Raw genomic sequence first — 22,234 nt, 5'->3', positions numbered from 1 at the left:
AAAATTGCTTTAAATTACTTGTTTGTTAGACAGGAAAAAATGTTTCCATTTCATTCTTTAACATTTACTCCACAGCCAATGACAAAATAATTTAATAGTTTCCTATGATCTTTCATAATATTAAAGAACATCTGCAGTTAAGCCAAATTTTTCATATTAGGTTTACCTTTTTATAAAAAATGAAATTATTGGCTTTCCCATAACTTCTTTTAAAATAGTATATATTATTAAGCTTGTCAACTAAATTAAACATAAAATAACTGTAAATTGCATGAGTGCTACATTTCATGTATTAAATCCTGAATATAGAGTCTATTTTAAGAAGTCTCACTTCTAATAGAAGTGAGAAATCCTAAAATAATATGGTATTTTCCAACTTCATATTACAGGAAAAATTAGGTCATAAATATGACAAATGATTTATTTTTTCAATGTAATACTGTATGTATTATTTCATAAACAGTATTAATAAATTAGAATGAAATTCTAATAATTAGAATAAACAAATTTAATAATTAGAATAATAAATTAGATTATGTCCATATTAAATTATCATTTTAGTATTTAATAATCAGTATCACCCCCAAATAAGGCTATCTTTTTAAAACAACTTTAGATAACTTTATTTGTAAACTTCAATCAATGTTTGTAAGACTATATTTTTAAGAGTCCTAAAAACATTCAGCTTTTTAAAATAAGAGTTTCTACTTCAATTCTTACTTAAGCTATTTACATATTTCTTACTATGTTATATAGCCAGAACAGTTTGTAGATTTTTTTTGAAATTCTGAGTTGGAAAATAAACAAATAAACCTATATCTGAAGTTAATATTTAAGAAATATCTCAAAATAAGAAAATAAGCTGAGAACCATAAAGCAATTTAGGAAAACAGTGCTGACTTGTATGTTAACTCACACCAAATTGTATCTTACAAGCTACTGTTTTAATTAACAATCAAGTGAGGAGGAAAAAGAAAATGTGATGTCACTAATCTAAGAACAAAAAAACAAGTTTTGAAACATGATTACAAGGAATATATTCAGTAGCATCCAAGGTAAATAAACTCACTTTTATTTTAGAGATACCATGAAGACCAATGAATCCAGCACTCTAGTCTTGCTAACTGAGGTCCCAAAAGACTAAGTCATTTATCAAAACTCATAGCTGGATTTGAATCTTGGATATTCACTTAAATAATCTTTCAAATACTATGAACCAAATTCAATCATTTATTCACATTTTACTTCATCAATATCTATCTATCAGTCTCCTCTGTATATAAAACACTCTACAGGCACATGTTATATAGAAGTAAGGAAACTGAAATGTTCCTGTAAATATGGAACTTGCTTTTTATAAAGTAATGAATACACTTTTAATGATGATTGTTTTCTTAAAAGTAAATAGCTAAATGAACAATATTGATTTGAATATTTAAAATATCAATAATATTGCAATCACAAACCTAAGTCCTCGACAGCTGCCTCAAATTTTTATAGAATATTTTTTAAGTACTAAAGTTGGCAAAGTTTTTGACAGGTACAAATATCATAAAGATGAAACAAGAACGTTAATTCATTATCTAGTCTGATGAATGATACCTCACATTTATATTGTTTAAGTTCTAACTGTGATGACCCAACAGAAGAACCAGATGCACTTCATTGACCACAATTTTGAATGTGTGAAAAATGATAAATGTCTATAATGATGCCCTATTTCTGCCCAAATGAATTTAGAAGCAATGAATTACACTTCTTTTCTGACAGTATATCATGGCATTGGGCAAAATATTTCAAAGATTAATAGCTTGTCAAGGAAAGCTCAGACTGATCAGAATTATCTGTTAAATTAGATAGCCTTATGTATAAAATCATTTCATGCAAAATGTGAATAAATGCAGAGGGTGCATATAATATTTTAAATGAATATAGAAAGTGTCAATATTTCACTTAAAGCTTTCATGAGGAATGACGGTGGAAAGTTAAAATAGAACTCTGCAAGCAAGTAATATTTTAAAGATTGTAAGCCAAGTGTAGCAGTTTGGAATCACCAACTGACAAACTGGCAAGAAGAATCAAAGGAGAGTTTAGAAAAAGTATGACAATCTTGTAGATTGGCTAAATTAAAATCTATCAACATGTAAAAATGAAGGGAAGAGGAAGATTTTTCTTGACTCTAATGGAGGAAGCCTACTGGTGAATTTAGAAAATTAAAAAAGCTGATATAAGCAGAAAAGTCTCAGAAACTGCTATAGGACATTGACCCAGATTGCTTGGAATTTGAGAATGTACCTGGGCACTAGAATATTTCATAAGAATGTGAAAAACAATAATACTAACTTTATTCACTCCAACTTTACAGAAGCAGAACAGGGTTTTAGAACCTTGTTCTTAGCTCATCCCTGTAATCACTTTTTGGAAGTAAGAAACTTGCTGTATCTGGAGGCAATGGAAATACAAGCATAATAAGTGCTGGACTAATATATGAGTTCAGCATTCTTTGTGTTTATGCTTTGTAAAATAAGTATGTGAGATAACCCAAAGTCAAAGAAAAGTCTTAATTATCCTCCAAAATACCTTCTAAATTTTTGTTGTTGTTTTCTCTTTACTTTTTCAACACCATGATTACTGCAAAGCCAAAGTTGATATAGAGCAAACTACAATTCAAAATATATCAATTATCTTAGTCTGGGCTGCTATAACAAAAATGATACAAATTGGATGGTTTAAATAACAGAAATTTATTTCTCAAAGTTCTGGAGACTGGCTGGAAAGTCCAAAGTCAAGGTACCAGCAGATCTAGTGTCTGGTGAGGTCATTCTTCATAGTTTTTAGGGCCACTTCCCATTATGTTCTCTCTCATATGATATAAATGGGGGGGAGGGCAGTCCTGGAGAGAGACAGAGATAGAGAGAGTGACAGAAACAGAGGAAACACACATGAAACAGCTGATAACTTCAAAATGTCCCATACCTTTTGTGAAGAATCAAATAAGAAACCTGCAAACAAGATGAATGGGAAGAAATGTTTTTAAATTGATGAGAATGCCTGAAAAAGGAAGAAACAAATTAGAGTTCACATTTGGCAAAACTAATACAATTATGTAAAGTTTAAAAATAAAATAAAATTTAAAAAAACATTAAAAAAAAATAAATGTATGACTGAATGACCAAAAAAAAAAAAAAAATGAGTCTATAGAAAATCAAATAAAAAAGTGAAGAGAGATATATAATTTCCTCTTCATGCCATCAAAAAGCAACTAATAGAAATGTACTCACTAAAAATTCGTCCTAACCACTAGGTAAAAATTTTAGAACCTTAACCTTGATTGGATTGTGTTTCTACATACCAGTACAAAGAACAAGAATGAGTGTCACAGTTTTACCACAATAACAAAGCACCAGGCAAACTGCACATTCACAGCTTCTCTTGAACCTATCAACAAGCTGAGGTAACAGCACAACCAATCAGCCCATGACCTATGGATAGGTAAGCCCCTAATAAAATGCAGGATGTAAACATTTGCTTACTTGGAACAGACAGAGCCAGGCTCAGGAATGAATAATTCAGACGCGATAACCTGGTGAAGTCCTGGAATGGGTTTTCCTTTTGTGTTGCCCTTCTGTTGGAAATGTCCATGGAGACAACCAGGTACTCCCAGGGTACCTAATAGTGGGCATGAGATACCTAATGGTGGGCATGAAGGGTGTCTGTATTCTTAAACCTCAATCCTATACAGGCACTGCTTTTGTCCTGTGTCTCAGAGGATTGAAAGTTTCTGGACAGAAGAAATATTACAGGGTAACTTCCTTCACCAAAAGTCCTCCCAATACTCAGGGCTGTGGGTTTTCTGTTTACTCAATCATTATAAATTAAAATATGCTTCTGATCTTCTCAAATTCCCAAATACTTACCACATGTCACAGTGTTGTATAAACTGATTGTTCTTTCTCCCAAACTTTGACCATCTTAACAGATTAAACACTACTGTTATATGTTTAAGATTATTACATTTCTACTATATTCTCTTGCTATTCCATAGGGGCAACTACTATTTATGGATCACAGTTTTTCTTCATACACATTTAATTTTATATTGGTGTGGCATATCAGAAATCTATAATTCCAATTTCAAAATTCTTGCAACCAAATAAATTTAAAAATTCAGCAATTTTCAAATTTTAGAAGCATAATACAATGTATATGCTTTTATTATATAATCACAAGAGAAGTTGGAAACGGCATCACAGTGAAGTATATTTAAATCACTGTATCAAAATCTTATGAATATTTAGTGGTATAAAATATTATAAATAATTATGTCCATTGAGTTAGTATCTCATTTTTCAAAAACAAAACCAATATAACTGTTTTCAAAACTCTTTTGATTTCTGAATTGTGATTGAAACTCTTCATATTAAATAGCATTTTATATTTTACCAAGAATAATGCACAGTTTTATATTTGTTCAGTTTACTTCATTCGCTCAGTTGTGTCTGACCCTTTGTGACCCCATGAACTGCAGCACACAGGCCTCCCTGTCCATCACCAACTCCCAGAGTTTACCCAAACTCATGTCCATTGAGTTGGTGATGCCACCCAACCATCTCATCCTCTGTCATCCCCTTCTCCTCCTGCCTTCAATCTTTCCTAGCATCAAGGGTCTTTTCAAATGAGTCAGTTCTTCACATCAGGTGGCCAAAGTATTGGAGTTTCAGCTTCAACATCAGTCCTTCCAATGAACACCCAGGACTGATCTCCTTTAGGACGGACTGGTTGGATCTCCGTGCAGTCCAAGGGACTCTCAAGAGTCTTCTCTAACACCACAGTTCAAAATCATCAATTCTTCGGCATTCAGGTTTCTTTGACTACTGGAAAAACCATAGCATTGACTAGACGGACCTTTGCTGGCAAAGTAATGTCTCTGCTTTTTAATACGCTATCTAGGTTGGTCATAACTTTCCTTCCAAGGCATAAGTATCTTTTAATTTCATGGCTGCAGTCACCATCTGCAGTGATTTTGGAACCCCCAAAAATAAAGTCTGACACTGTTTCCACTGTTTCCCCATCTATTTCCCATGAAGTGATGGGACCGGATGCCACAATCTTACTTTTCTGAATGTTGAGCTTTAAGCCAACTTTTTCACTCTCCACTTTCACTTTCATCAAGAGGCTTTTTAGTTCCTCTTCACCTTCTGCCATAAGGATGGTGTCATCTGCATATCTGAGGTTTACTGATATTTCTCCCGGCAATCTTGATTTCAGCTTGTTCTTCATCCAGCCCTACGTTTCTCATGATGTCCTCTGCATACAAGTTAAATATTTTGTATTTCTTTGCACATATTTCCCCTATATCTAGAAGCCATACAACTATATCAAAACATAAAGAAAACACACTTTTTCTTCAAAAATTCAGAATTCAGTTCCTTGTGGAATTATTTCCTAGTCTCTAGGAAAATCAATTATATTAACTAATAATCAGTGATGCTTAGTTTATGTCCCCTACTTAGAAAGCATGCTATCTTCCCCCCAAGTTCTCACGTTATAAAAGTGATCTATTTTTGCAAATCAATATTCAAATCAATCCATATTTAGCATAGTATATTGTGGCTGCTGAATATATAGGCAGAGAATGAGTACATATTTTATTAAATATTCTAAATAAATACTTTAGAAAGTTTCAAATGGTTTCAGGAAATATAATTAATGATTTTGATATCACAATCATAGAGAGTAACAGATAGATATCAAACTATGGATCTAGAACTATGATACAAATTTCCTTCCAATAAAACCTGAGAACTTTACAGTTCAATTAATAACATTTCTACACAATTGCACAGATTTTTCTAGAGAAGAAAATGATACCTAACAAAATAGCATCAGAAGATATTTAACTAAAGTGCAAATATTTTGTTTTGAAATGGTTTATATATAAATAATGTCTTTGAAAAGCCAAAACAAAAACAATTAATGTCAATATTATTATTTTTTAAATTTCTTATAAACATCTGAATTTATTTTCTAATGCAATAAATATTGTGGGTAAAAGTCATACAATTTATCCCAAAGGAAGCCAGTATATATGTACATTTTTTTTCCTTCAAATTCTTAAATATAAATAACATTCCCAAGTTTTTAATCCTTTTAAATATGTAAAAGTGTAATAATGGATTGGAAATTATATGGTAACAAGGTAGAATGAAATATGAGAAATTATGTTGAATCTTATTTAAAATATTGTTTTCTTCTTTAATAATCTAAATTGCTTCAATAATATTATCTAACTATAAATCTCACTTTCTGAAGAAAAATTACATAGAAGTGTGAGTAGATAGCTGTCGCAAAACACGAATAATTCACCAAAGAACACTAAGAAGAATTCCCTTTGCTATACAATAGGTTCTCATTAGTCATCTGTTTTATCCATAGTAATGCATGTGTGCAAGTGTGCTCAATCGCATAAGTCTGTCTGAGGCCCCATGGGCTGTAGCCCGCCAGGCTCCTCTGTCCATGGGATTCTCCAGGCAAGAATACTAGAATAGGTTGCCATTCACTTCTCCAGGGCACCTTCCTGACCCAGGGATCGAATCCATGTCTCCTGCATTGGCAGGTGGATTCTTTACCATTTGAGCTACCAGGGAAGCTATGTCACTGAAAAGGAAAGGATATATGTATATGCATAACTGATTCACTTTGTTGTACAGTAGAAGCTAATACAACACTGTAAAGCAACCATCATGGTCAACAAAAGAGTCTGAAATGCAGTACTTGGATGCAATCTCAAAAATGACAGAATGATCTCTGTTCATTTCCAAGGCAAACCATTCAATATCACAGTAATCCAAGTCTATGCCCCAACCAGTAACGCTGAAGAAGCTGAAGTTGAATGGTTCTATGAAGACCTACAAGACCTTTAGAACTAACACCCAAAAAAGATGTCCTTTTCATTATAGGGGACTGGAATGCAAAAGTAGGAAGTCAAGAAACACCTAGAGTAACAGGCAAATGTGGCCTTGGAATACAGAATGAAGCAGGGCAAAGACTAATAGAGTTTTGCCAAGAAAATGCACTGGGTATAACAAATTCCCTCTTCCAACAACACAAGAGAAGACTCTATACATGGACATCACCAGATGGTCAACACCAAAATCAGATTGATTATATTCTTTGCAGCCAAAGATGGAGAAGCTCTATATAGTCAGCGAAAACAAGACCAGAAGCTGACTGTGGCTCAGATCATGAACTCCTTATTGCCAAATTCAGACTTAAATTGAAGAAAGTAAGGAAAACCACTAGACCATTCAGGTATGACCTAAATCAAATCCGTTATGATTATACAGTGGAAGTGAGAAATAGATTTAAGGGCCTAGATCTGATTGATAGAGTGCCTGATGAACTATGGACGGAGGGTTCGTGACATTGTACAGGAGACAGGGATCAAGACCATCCCCATGGAAAAGAAATGCAAAAAAGCAAAATGGCCAACTGGGGAGGCCTTATAAATAGCTGTGAAAAGAAGAGAAGTGAAAAGCAAAGGAGAAAAGGAAAGATATAAGCATCTGAATGCAGAGTTCCAAAGAATAGCAAGAAGAGATAAGAAAGCCTTCTTCATCAATCAATGCAAAGAAAAAGAGGAAAACAACAAAATGGGAAAGACTAGAGATCTCTTCCAGAAAATTAGAGATGGAGAGGGTGGGATGATTTGGGAGAATGGCATTGAAATATGTATAATATCATATATGTAATGAGATGCCAGTCCAGGTTCGATGCAAGATACTGGATGCTTGGGGCTGGTGCACTGGAACAACCCCGAGGGATCGTGTGGGGAGGGAGGAAGGAGGAGGGTTCGGGACAGGGAACACATGTATACCTGTGGCGGATTCATTTTGATATATGGCAAAACTAATACAATATTGTAAAATTTTTTAAAAAATTAAAAATAAATAAATAAATTTTTAAATGAAAAAAAGAAAAGAAAAGAAAATTAGAGATACCAAGGGAACATTTCATGCAAAGGTGGGCTCAATAAAGGACAGAAATGGTATGGACCTAACAGAAGCAGAAGATATTAAGAAGACATGGCAAGAATACACAGAAGAACTGTACAAAAAAGATCTTCATGACCCAGATAATCATGATGGTGTGATCACTGACCTAGAGCCAGACATCCTGGAATGTGAAGTCAAATGGGCCTTAGAAAGCATCACTATGAACAAAGCTAGTGGAGGTGATGGAATTCCAGTGGAGCTATTTCAAATCCTGAAAGATGATTCTGTGAAAGTGCTGCACTCAATATGCCAGCAAATTTGAAAAACTCAGAAGTGGCCACAGGACTGGAAAAGGTCCGTTTTCATTCCAATCCCAAAGAAAGGCAATGCCAAAGAAAGGTCAAACTACCACACAATTGCAGTCATCTCACACGCTAGTAAAGTAATGCTCAAAATTCTCCAAGCCAGGCTTCAGCAATATGTGAACCGTGAACTTCCTGATGTTCAAGCTGGTTTTAGAAAAGGCAGAGGAACCAGAGACCAAATTGCCAACATCTGCTGGCTCATGGAAAAAGCACGAGAGTTCCAGAAAAATATCTATTTCTGCTTTATTGACTATGCCAAGCCTTTGACAGTGTGGATCACAATAAACTGTGGAAAATTCTGAAAGAGATGGGAATACCAGACCACCTGACCTGCCTCTTGAGAAATTTGTATGCAGGTCAGGAAGCAACAGTTAGAACTGGACATGCAACAACAGACTGGTTCCAAATAGGAAAAGGAGTACATCAAGGCTGTATATTGTCAGCCTGCTTATTTAACTTATCTGTGGAGTACATCATGAGAAATGCTGGACTAGAAGAAACACAAGCTGAAATCAAGATTGCTGAGAGAAATATCAATAACCTCAGATATGGATATGACACCACCCTTATTGCAGAAAGTGAACAGGAACTAAAAAGCCTCTTGATGAAAGTGAAAGTAGAGAGTGAAAAAGTTGGCTTAAAGCTCAACATTCAGAAAATGAAGATTGTGGCATCTGGTCCCATCACTTCATGGGAAATAGATGGGGAAATAGTGGAAACAGTGTCAGATTTTATTTTACTGGCCTCCAAAATCACTACAGATGGTGACTGCAGCCATGAAATTAAAAAATGCTTACTCCTTGGAAGGAAAGTTATGACCAACCTAGATAGCATATTCAAAAGCAGAGACATTACTTTGCCAACAAAGGTTTGTCTAGTCAATGCTATGATTTTTCCTGTGGTCATGTATGGATGTGAGAGTTGGACTGTGAAGAAGGCTGAGCACCAAAGAATTGATGCTTTTGAAGTGGGGTGTTGGAGAAGACTCTTGTGAGTCCCTTGGACTGCAAAGAGATCCAACCAGTCCATTCTGAAGGAGATCAGCCCTGGAATTTCTTTGGAAGGAATGATGCTAAAGCTGAAACTCCAGTACTTTGGCCACCTCATGCGAAGAGTTGACTCGTTAGAAAAGACTCTGATGCTGGGAGGGATTGGGGGCAGGAGGAGAAGAGGACGACAGCGGATGAGATGGCTGGATGGCATCAATGGACGTGAATCTGGGTGAACTCCGGGGGTTGGTGATGGACAGGGAGGCCTGGCGTGCTGCGATTCATGGGTCACAGAGTCATACACAACTGAGTGACTGTACTGAACTGAACTGAAAACAACTATACTACAAAAAAATTAATCTAAGAAAACAAAAAATTATAAATCAATTTAGAGGTCAACATATTTAAAAAGAAAAAAAATAATTTTGAATATCTTAGACCCATATTTTCAAATGCTACTCAGGAATTGAATTTAACATTGTTTCAAGCAATAGTTTTTACTTCACACAGTTCAGTTCAGTTCATTCGCTCAGACGTGTCTGACTCTTTTCAACCCCATGGACTGCAGCATGCCAGGCCTCTCTGTCAATCACCAACTCCTGGAGTTTACTCAGATTCATGTCCATTGAGTAGGTGATGCCATTCAACCATCTCATCCTTTGTAGTCCCCTTCTCCTACCACTTTCAATTTTTCCCAGCATCAGTTAGGTTCAGTTCAGTCACTCAGTCGTGTCCGACTCTTTGCGACCCCATGAATCGCAGCAGGCCAGGCCTCCCTGTCCATTACCAACTCCTGGAGTTCACTTAAACTCAAATTCTTCGAGTCGGTGATGCCTTCCAGCCATCTCATCTTGTGTCATTCCCTTCTCCTCCTGCCCCCAATCCCTCTCAGCATCACAGTCTTTTCCAATGAGTCAACTCTTCACATGAGGTGGCCAAAGGACTGGAGTTTCAGTTTCAGCATCACTCCTTCCAAAGAATACCCAGGACTGATCTTCAGAATGGACTGGTTGGATCCCCTTGCAGCCCAAGGAACTCTCAAGAGTCTTCTTCAACACCACAGTTCAAAAGCATCAATTCTTTGGTGCTCAGCCTTCTTCACAGTCCAACTCTCACATCCATACATGACTACTTGAAAAACCATAGCCTTGACTAGACGGAGCTTTGTTGGCAAAGTAATGTCTCTGCTTTTCAATATGTTATCTAGGTTGGTCATAACTTTCCAAGGAGTAAGCATCTTTTAATTTCATAGCTGCAATCACCAGTGATTTTGGAGCCCAAAACAATAAAGTCTGACACTGTTTCCACTGTTTTCCCGTCTATTTCCCATGAAGTGATGGGACTGGATGCCATGATCTTAGTTTTCTGAATGTTGAGCTTTAAGCCATCTTTTTCACTCTCCTCTTGCACTTTCACCAAGATGCTCTTTAGTTCTTCTTTACTTTCTGCCATAAAGGTGGTGTCATCTGCATTTCTGAGGTTACTGATATTTCTCCCTCAAATCTTGATTTCAGCTTGTGTTTCATCCAGCCCAGCATTTCTCATGATGTACTCTGCATATAAGTTAAATAAGCAGTGTGGTAAAATACAGCCCTGATATACTCCTTTTCCTGTTTGGAACCAACCTGTTGTTCCATGTCCAGTTCTCGCTGTTGCTTCCTGACCTGCATACAGATTTCTCAAGAGGCAGGTCAGGTGGTCTGGCATTCTCATCTTTTTCAGAATTTTCCACAGTTTATTATGATCCACACAGTCAAAGGCTTTGGCATAATCAATAAAGCAGAAATACATGTTTTTCTTGAACTCTTTTGCTTTTTCAATGATCCAGCAGAAGTTGGCAATTTGATCTCTGGTTCCTCTGCCTTTTCTAAAACTAACTTGAACATCTGAAAGTTCACAGTTTACGTACTACTGAAGCCTGGTTTGGAGAATTTTGAGCATTACTTTATTAGTATGTGAGATGATTGCAATTGTGAGGCAGTTTGAGCATTCTTTGGCATTGCCTTTCTTTGGGATTGAAATGAAAACTGATGTTTTCCAGTCCTGTAGCCACTGCTGTGTTTTCCACATTTGCCTGCACATCATCTTTTAGGATTTGAAATAGCTCAACTGGAATTCCATCACCTCCACTAGCTTTGTTCGTAGTGACGTTTCCTAAGGCCCACTTGACTTCACATTCCAGGATGTCTGGCTTTACGTGAGTGATCACATCATCGTGATTATCTGAGTCATGAAGATCTTTTCTGTATAGTTCTGTGTATTCTTGCCACCTGTTCTTAATACCTTCTGCTTCTATTAGGTCCATACCATTGCTGTCTTTTTATGTAGCCCATCTTTACATGAAATGTTTCCCTGGTCTCTAATTTTCTTGAGGAGATCTCTAGTCTTTTCCATTCTGTAGTTTTCCTCTATTTCTTTACACTGATCACTGAGGGAGGCTTTCTTATCTCTCCTTGCTATTCTTTGAAATTCTGCATTCAAATGGCTATATCTTTCCTTTTCTCCTTTGCTTTTCACTTATTTTCACCTCTATTTGTAAGGCCTCCTCAGACAGCCATTTTGCTTTTTTGCATTTCTTTAACTTGTGGATGGTCTTATTCCCTCTCTCCTATACAATGTCATGAACCTCCATCCATAGTTCATCAGGTTCTCTGTCGATTAAATCTAGTCCCTTAAACCTATTTCTCACTTCCGCTGTATAATTGTAAGGGATATGATTTAGGTCATAACTGAATGGTCTAGTGGTTTTCCCTACTTTCTTCAATTTAAGTCTGAACTTGGCAATAAGGAATTCATGATCTGTGCCATAGTCAGCTCCTGGTCTTGTTTTTGCTGACTGTATAGAACGTCTCGATTTTTTGCTGCAAAGAATATAATCAATCTGATTTAGGTGTTGGCCATCTGGTGATGTCCATGTGTTAGAGTCTTCTCTTATGTGTTAGAAGAGGGTGTTTGCAGTGACCAGTGTGTTCTCTTGGCAAAACTCTATTAGCCTTTGCCCTGCTTCATTCTGTATTCCAAGGCCAAATTTACCTGTTATTCCAGGTGTTTCTTGACTTCCTACTTTTGCATTCCAGTCTCCTATCATGAAAAGAACATCTTTTTTGGGTGTTAGTTTTAGAAGGTCTTGTAGGTCTTCATAGAACCGTTCAACTTCAGCTTCTTCAGCATTACTGTTCAGGGCATAGACTTGGGTTACTATGATATTGAATGGTTTGCCTTGAAAACGAACAAAAATTCATTGTCATTTTGAGATTGCATCCAAGTATTGCCTTTCGTACTCTTTTGTTTACTATGAAGGCTACTATTTCTTCTAAGGGATTCTTGCTCACAGTAGTGGATATAATGGGCATATGAGTTAAATTCACCCATTGCAGTCCATTTTAGTTCGTTGATTCCTAAAATATCGATGTTCACTCTTGCTATCGCCTGTTTGACCACTTCCAATTTGCCTTGATTCATGGACCTAACATTCCAAGTTCCTGTGCAATATTGCTCTTTAGTGCATCAGACCTTGTTTCTATCACCAGTCACATCCTCAACTGGGTGCTGTTTTTGCTTTGGCTCCATCTCTTCATTCTTTCTGGAGTTATTTCTCCACTGATCTCCAGGAGCATTGGGGACCTACCGACCTGGGGAGTTCATCTTTCAGTGTCCTATTTTTTTGTCTTTTCATAGTTTTCACACAATGAAGACTATAATGCAAGTTTGGGAAAGTTGTAACTTCACACAATGAAGACTATAATTATTTTCTGAAGCTAGTTCAGAAAAGTTGTTTTTATAACCTGATCCAAATAATATTTATATATCAATTCACATGCATGCAATTTCCATTTCAAAGTTACCTAAGGGTAAACACATATCACATGCACAGGCACAGGCACTTCAAAGGGTAAAAGCTACTAAATTCAGTTCAAATCAAGTTGATTCAATATCAAGTTATCTTTCCACTATAAATAAATATATTTGAATTAAACTACACAAAAACTTAATAAATGGAAATGTTTTGTCTTAGATCATTCCTGAATTAAATTTTCTTCATCTTTAAGTGAAAATAGGCTAATGTTATATGTGTCTTATGTGTGACTGTAACTGCATCTATATGAATCAATGTACATTTTTAAAGAATTCTGTGAGCAGCATAATCAGACAAGGCAGATAGAGAAGCAGGAAGATAATACACTCTTGAAAACAGTGATTTTTAATGACATTTGAATTAAAAGTACAAATTATTCATGTTCATGGACTAATAGTTGAAAAAACTATGTTAATAGAAGTTATCCCTGTAGGATAAACTGTATAATGATAAAAGAAAGCTCTGACAAATAACTTATGGGTCATCAAATTTTGTTTTGGTTGGTGAACTGATGGTAACTAGAGAAGAGTATTTAGGATGATCCAAAATGAAGGTGATATAAAATTAAGATAAAGATAGGGTATCTTTAATGAGGAATTATATACATTTTGTTATATTTTGCTATATGATATTTTTGTGATAATCATATGTCTCTTCTAACAAAACAAGGAACATAAACTACAGAATAAAACTCTCCTTATACTGTTGTCTAAAGACTAGAAAACTCCATATGTTAATAGGTGGTATTTTTAAAGCTATATCATTGATTGAAAGCAGATGTAAGAGGACATTCTTTTAGCACCCTAATAGCTGAAGCTATACAGGATTTATGATTCTAATATAGCATGCTGCTGAAAAAGAAATCTTGATTTGCTTAGGCAGTTTATCATAAGAACTCGTGTTTAAAAAATAAGATACATCAGTCCAGTAGTTCACAATAAATGGCTGCCTGCTGGGAACTACAAAATTTATTTCAATTTACTATATATATTCAAGTGTGAGTACAGCTGATCTCATACGACAACTCTTAATTTGAACACAAGACCTCAAATGATTATTTTTCACTGAGCTCACCAATTATGTAGCCAGGCTTCCATGGTGACTCAGCTGGTAAAGAATCTGCCTGCATTGCAGGAGATCCGTTTGATCACTGGGTTGGGAGGATTCCTTTCAAGGAGGGAACAGCTAATCACTCCAGTATTCTGGCCTGGAGAACTCCAGGGACTACTCCATGGGGTTGCAAGGAGTCAGACACGACTGAGCAACTTTTACTTTCACTTTCCTAGTTTAATAAATCATAAATCCTAACTCTACACATGGACATCACCAGATGGTCAATATGAAATCAGATTGATTATATTTTTTGCAGCCAAAGATGGAGAAGTTCTATATAATCAACAAAAACAAGACCAGGAGCTGACTGTGGCTCAGATCATGAATTCCTTATTACCAAATTCAGACTTAAATTGAAGAAAGAAGGGAAAGCCACTAGACCATTTAGGTATGACCTAAATCAAATCCCTTATGATTATACAGTGGAAGTGAGAAATAGATTTAAGGGCCTAGATCTGATAGATAGAGTGCCTGATGAACTATGGACGGAGGTTCATGACATTGTACAGGAGACAGGGATCAAGACCATCCCCATGGAAAAGAAGTGCAAAAAAGCAAAATGGCTGTCTGGGGAGGCCTTACAAATAGCTGTGAAAAGAAGAGAAGTGAAAAGCAAAGGAGAAAAGGAAAGATATAAGCATCTGAATGCAGAGTTCCAAAGAATAGCAAGAAGATATAAGAAAGCCTTCCTCAGCGATCAATGCAAAGGAATAGAGGCAATCAACAGAATGGGAAAGACTAGAGATCTCTTCACGAAAATTAGAGATACCAAGGGAACATTTCATGCAAAGGTGGGCTCAATAAAGGACAGAAATGGTATGGACCTAACAGAAGCAGAAGATATTAAGAAGAGGTGGCAAGAATACACAGAAGAACTGTACAAAAAAGATCTTCATGACCCAGATATTCATGGTAGTGTGATCACTCACCTAGAGCCAGACATTCTGGAATGTGAAGTCAAGTGGGCCTTAGAAAGCATCACTATGAACAAAGCTAGTGGAGGTGATGGAATTCCAGTGGAGCTATTTCAAATCCTGAAAGATGATTCTGTGAAAGTGCTGCACTCAATATGGCAGCCAATTTGGAAAACTCAGCAGTGGCCACAGGACTGGAAAAGGTCAGTTTGCATTCCAATTCCAAAGAAAGGCAATGCCAAAGAATGCTCAAACTACCGCACAATTGCACTCATCTCACATGCTAGTAAAGTAATGCTCAAAATTCTCCAAGCCAGGCTTCAGCAATATGTGAACCATGAACTTCCTGATGTTCAAGCTGGTTTTAGAAAAGGCAGAGGAACCAGAGATCAAATTGCCAACATCTGCTGGCTCATGGAAAAAGCAAGAGAGTTCCAGAAAAACATCTATTTCTGCCTTATTGACTATGCCAAAGCCTTTGACAGTGTGGATCACAATAAACTGTGGAAAATTCTACGAGAGATGGGAATACCAGACCACCAGACCTGCCTCTTAAGAAATCTATATGCAGGTCAGGAGGCAACAGTTAGAACTGGACATGGAACAACAGACTGGTTCCAAATAGGAAAAGGAATACATCAAGGCTGTATATTGCCACCCTGCTTATTTAACTTATATGCCGAGTACATCATGAGAAACACTGGACTAGAAGAAACACAAGCTGGAATCAAGATTGCTGAGAGAAATATCAATAACCTCAGATATGCAGAGGACACCACCCTTATGGCAGAAAGTGAAGAGGAACTAAAAAGCCTCTTGATGAAAGTGAAAGAGGAGAGTGAAAAGTTGGCTTAAAGCTCAACATTCAGAAAATGAAGATCATGGCATCCGGTTCCATCACTTCATGGGAAATAGATGGGGAAATAGTGGAAACAGTGTCAGACTTTATTTTGGGGGGCTCCAAAATCACTACAGATGGTGACTGCAGCCATGAAATTAAAAGACGCTTACTCCTTGGAAGGAAAGTTATGACCAACCTAGATAGCATATTCAAAAGCAGAGACATTACTTGCCAACAAAGGTCCATCTAGTCAAGGCTATGGTTTTTCCTGTGGTCATGTATGGATGTAAGAGTTGGACTATGAAGAAGGCTGAGCACCGAAGAATTGATGCTTTTGAACTGTGGTGTTGGAGAAGACTCTTGCGAGTCCCTTGGACTGCAAGGAGATCCAACCAGTCCATTCTGAAGCAGATCAGCCCTTGGGTTTCTTTGGAGGGAATGATGCTAAAGCTGAAACTCCAGTCCTTTGGCCACCTCATGCGAAGAGTTGACTCATTGGAAAAGACTCTGATGCTGTGAGGGATTGGGGGCAGGAGGAGAAGAGGACGACAGAGGATGAGATGGCTGGATGGCATCACTGACTCAATGGATGTGAGTTTGAGTGAACTCTGGAGTTGGTGTTGGACAGGGAGGCCTGGCGTGCTGCAGTTTATGGGGTCACAAAGAGTCAGACACGACTGAGGAACTGAACTGAAACTGAACATCCTAACTCTATAGATAAAATTGATAAAAATAGAAAATGCCAACACAACAAAAGAAAGGTGATATTATTAGATATATGTGCCCACTTCTCTTTTTGAAACCTAGAATTTCCCAAAATAAATCAACAGTGGAGACATTTGTGAAATCCAACTCAAGGGCAGAGAGGAAAACATCAATTGAAATAGAGTCATGCAATGCTTGAAGTTTCTCTCACCCAGATATCATGAAAGGTCCTCATAAAATCTTTACAAAGCATTCAAGAATTGGTCCTGAAACAAATGAAATCCTAGTTCTCTCTTCAGTTTTGGAAAATGGTCCCTACCCATAGGCAAACAATTTATTATAATAGCAAAAACAAGAATAAGAATTAGCCCCATTTTCATATTGCCAATTTGTCATTGAAAAATATTAGAGTAACTTAGAACAAAAGCAGAAAATACTTAGAAAAAAATAATGGCTTTACAGACAAAACAGTTAGATGTTCCTACACAACAGAAAGAGTCTCTTAAAATGACACTTGTAGATATAATGTGTTTTTTAAAAAAAGATATTGGGGGAAAAAAGAGTTGTTATTTGTTAACTGAGAAACTGATGGAGAAAAAAGAAAAAAAAAAAGCAGTGGATAGGCAATAAACATGCTTCCAGTAGAAAACAACTTCTCATCCTCCTAACTCCTGAGAAATTTCCCTATATATTAGAAAAGGCTTGATGTTTTGATTGATAAAGTGCTAGGACATCAACCTTAAATTCTACTACAGTTACAAAAACCCATCCTATTGTGTCAAAAGACTGCTCAGGTAGAATTAATAACCTGTCCTTCAGTTTGAGTTGAATAATAATGAAAGAATTGGAAATTGAGACCACATAAGTGATTTAAATGTTAAAATTGGGGCATAGGGATATTTGTGTCAACTGCTCGACAATTTGTTTCAGGAGTTTTTTCTTTGTGGTGTCAGGAAGGGAAGGCTGTGAAACAAAACAACCACAACAAAAACTTTGTTAAGAAACTTTTAAAAATGCAAACTGATTTTGTATCAAAAATATCAGCTTTCTTGTTTAAGCAAAAGGTCATTTTCGTATTAAAATTCATTTTCCAAACTCAGTTCAAATTTTTTGCCAAAGGGCTTCCAAGGTGGCACAGTGGTAAAGAATCTCCCTGCCAATGCAGGAGACTCAGGCTCCATTCCTCGGTTGGAGAGATCTCCTGGAGGAGGAAATGGCAACCCACTCCAGTACTCTTGCCTGGAAAATACCATGGACAAAGGAGCCTGGTGGGTGGACTACAAACCAGGAGGTCAGAAAGAGTCAGACACAACTGAGCAACTGAGCACACACATATACAAAACCTAATTTACCATTTCACAAACTAGAGCTTTTTTCATGTGTTCATTTGTTCTTTTTGAATAATATATTTAGAGGTACCTGGAGGACCTATTGGAGAAGGCAATGGCACCCCACTCCAGTACTCTTGCCTGGAAAATCCCATGGATGGAGGAGCCTGGTGGGCTGCATGCAGTCCATGGGGTTGCTAAGAGTCAGACACGACTGAGTGACTTCACTTTCACTTTTCACTTTCATGCATTGGAGAAGGAAATGGCAACCCACTCCAGTGTTCTTGCCTGGAGAATCCCAGGGATGGGGGAGCCTGGTGGGCTGCCATCTATGGGGTTGCACAGAGTCGGACACGACTGAAGCAACTTAGCAGCAGCAGGGGGACTTTACTATACTTTACTATACTTTACTATATATACTTTACTATACAGTATACTTTACTATACTGGTAACTGATTGCAGATATCTTAAGGGGTTTTGTCTAACTCTCCTACCCAAGTTTTGTTGTTGAAAAATGTATATACGGAAGTAGCCAAGATGGCAGAGTAGGGAGACCCTAACCTCACCTCTTCCCATGAGTACACCAAAACTGTAACTATTTACATAGCAACTGTCAACTAGAATGGCCTACACACTAGTAGAAAAGATCTAAACTAAAGATACAAAGAAGGAATGTTCCCACATGAGACAGGTAGGAGGAAACATAGTATACTCAAGACTCATACCCTCAGGTTGGTGAACCAAAAAAGAGAGATAATTACACTCACAGAGATTCTCCCCAAGGGAGGAAGGGTACCAAGTCCCACATCAGGCTACCCCCACTCAGGGGTCCTGCACTGGGAACACAAGCCCTCAGATGTACAGCTTTGAAGACCAGTGGGGTCTTATTTTGGGAGATGGAGAACTGAGGAGAATAGAGATTCCACTCTTGATGGGCTCACACAAAATTTGACATGATCCAGGACACAAGACAGAGGCAATAATTTGAAAGAACCCTGGGCAAATCCACCTTCCGATCTCTCTTCCCGGAGACGTAGAAGGCAACTGGAGCTCACCTAGGGGACAAAGACACTGGCAGGAGGCATTTGGGGAAGCTTGCTCTGCCGTGTGGACACTGGTGGTGGCAAGAACCATTTTGGAATCCTCTCTCTAGCTTATTAGCACTAGGAGCCAGCTGTGCAGAAGTAGTCATTTGTAAGGACCATGGGTCAGAGCAACTGGCTGATCGTGGAGAGCCTCCCAGAGACAGAGAAAAATACCATATTATACCACACAAACTTACAGTTATAAGTAATAATGTTCAACATGATTAATATAATTAATATTGCTGTATTATTTATGAAAGTTGTTAAAATCTAAAAGTTCTCATAACAAGGAGAAACATTTTTGTTTTTTTTTCTTTTGTATCTATATGAGATAATGTTCACAAAACTTACAATGGTGATTATTTCATGATATATGTAAGTCAAATCATTATGCTTATGCACCTTAAGCTTACACAATGCTGCATGTCAATTGTATTGCAGTAAAACAGGAAGAAAAAAAACAGTATTATGATTACAGATAATATGTAATGTAATAAAAAAAGTTTCATTGCAATTCATTCTCATAAACCTATATATTCTACCAAGTTAAATTAATACTTGAGATTCACAGCTTCCTCAGAAAGTTAGGAACTAGTGCATCAGATCATTTTAAGTATTGATAGTATGTAGAGTAAATAGCTTAATTACATAATTAAAGTAACAAAGAAAGCAATTAATCATTTAATCTAATGTCATACCTTTAAGCAACTAGCTATCCAAATACCCAAGACTTCATCTGGAATATAAATCACTCTGAAATTTATCCAGAAATAATGAAAAATAGTTGAGGTAGAGAAAAGATAGTGATGGTCAGAAAAATATTTTGATAAGTAATTTTACTGAAAATGATGACTGGATAACCTGTCTCTGAAGTCTAGCTGCATGGTAGGTCCATTTCATCACTGGCAGAGAACTAAGAATTTATGTTTCTTAAATTCAAGTTATCAATATCTACCTTACCATATACTGCCATGGTTTAGTCTAAATATGAAAGTCAGAGCAGGGTAAAGAGTGAATTGTTGAACTTACCACACCAGGAACTTCAGCTAATGAGTTCCACATTTATGGCTAAAGTTTGAAAGGAATCATTGACCTCTTTAGAATTTATCTATGGGGATGTTTTTAAACATATAGTTTTATCTTAAAACTATTACTCTTCATAGTATGTCTTTAATTTCATCTTAAAATTAACGACTGATCTTTCTGTCACTATATTGTTTTCTACAGTTTTATACAATGGGATTCCTACAGCATGTAGCCTTTACTATCTGAATCTTGGTCATTTCATAGACTGCCTTTGAGATTCATGTGTATTGTTGGATTTATCATTCTTTTGAGCTGTTTGATGTTACTCTATTTAATGTATATAGAAAGGTTTTGTTTATCTAATATTGTAAAATGTGCAGCTACTTGAATGAAGTCAAAATAGATATTCATGTGAGTAAGGTTTTTCGGTGCCATTTTTCCAACAACATCTATTTACTCTCTGCCTCTGTGTCACATTTTGGCAATTCTTGCCATATTTGAAACTTTTTCATCTTTATTATATGTATTATGGTGATCTGTGATCAGTGATTTTTAATGTTATTCTTGTAAATAACACAAAATTATCTCTTCAAGAACCATTTTCATTGTTTACTACTTTTCACTTTTTGTTTGCCTATTTTTAATTTTTTTTTAATTTAGGCTCTTCTGATATACATTTTTAATTATTTATATGAAATAGCTATAAAGTCCTTATTTTCTAATACAAATGCTTAACAATATGGATATCTCTACAAGTATAACTTTGTTGACACTTGATATTTTTTATATCTGCTGTGCTTACTTTTATTGTCTACAAAATAACTGAATTACTTATTGACCGAATTACTTATTGACCTGATATATGTTATTATCTTTCAGAAAATATTTGCTCATAAATTCTGTTTAATTTTATTATAATGAGAGAATATGCCTCATGTAATTATTGTTATTTGAAATGGTGGGTCATTTACTAGTTTAAATTTTTTCAGAATTCTTTCGCTAATTGTAGAAAAACTTATTACTGACACACCACAGACAGTTTTGATAACTATATTGTCTTTTCCATCTTACTTTTAAAAATTCTAGTCATTATTATCTCTTATTACAATGTATCAATAAGCATATGTCCTTACCTCAGTCCTTAATACCTTTAAGTCATGTTCTACACCTTAAATAAATAGGCATTTTAATATCAGTAAGATGAAATATTTCAATGTACCTCATAAAGGCAGTAAAGTGATTTTTTATCAAGCAATATTCTTTTAAAATAAAACAATATACAAGGAATTTAATGTAACCCAGTAATATACTTCACATTAGCATTCATTCTCAATATTAAAACATGTGGCATTACTAATACAACCTTTAGATGTACATCATAGTCACTTAATTAATCTGTCATATCTTATTAGAATCTGCTTTCAAAAACTGAGTTGTTCCTAGTAGGAAATATGATATTGATTATACAGTGATAAAATAAACCAGTTGTAATGGGGTAAATGATGACTGCACCCCGCCAAAGACATCGATCTCCTAATCCCTGGAAACAGTGAATGTTAACTTACTGGATAAAAGAATATTGACAGAGATGGAGAGATCATCCTGGATTATCCAGTGAGCCCTAGATTCAATGTCAAGTCAGATGTCTTGACATTCAATGTCAATGTCCTATCAGAGACACAGGGAAGATAGACGAACAGAGGAGGAGGAGACAGCGTGACTACAAAATCAGAGGCTGGAGTGATTTAGGTACATTCCCAGGAACTCTGACAGCCTACAGAAACCAGAAAGGCAAGGAATGGGATCTCTCCTAGAATCTTTGAAGGGATTGAAGCCCTGTCAACATCTTGATTTCAGATTCTTTGCCTTCAGAACTGTAAGAGAATAAACATCTGTTGTTTTCAGCCACTTCATTATAGCAGCCATAGGAAACTAATACAACAGTATTTAAAAGGTGATTTTTTTCAAGATTATTTTTAAACAATATGAATGATAAGACCTGCAAAGAGATCTCCTT

The sequence above is a fragment of the Bos indicus x Bos taurus genome, chromosome 9, assembly GCF_003369695.1.
Source record: "Bos indicus x Bos taurus breed Angus x Brahman F1 hybrid chromosome 9, Bos_hybrid_MaternalHap_v2.0, whole genome shotgun sequence".
Classification (NCBI taxonomy): Eukaryota; Metazoa; Chordata; class Mammalia; order Artiodactyla; family Bovidae; genus Bos; species Bos indicus x Bos taurus.
This window is presented reverse-complemented; position numbering follows the sequence as displayed.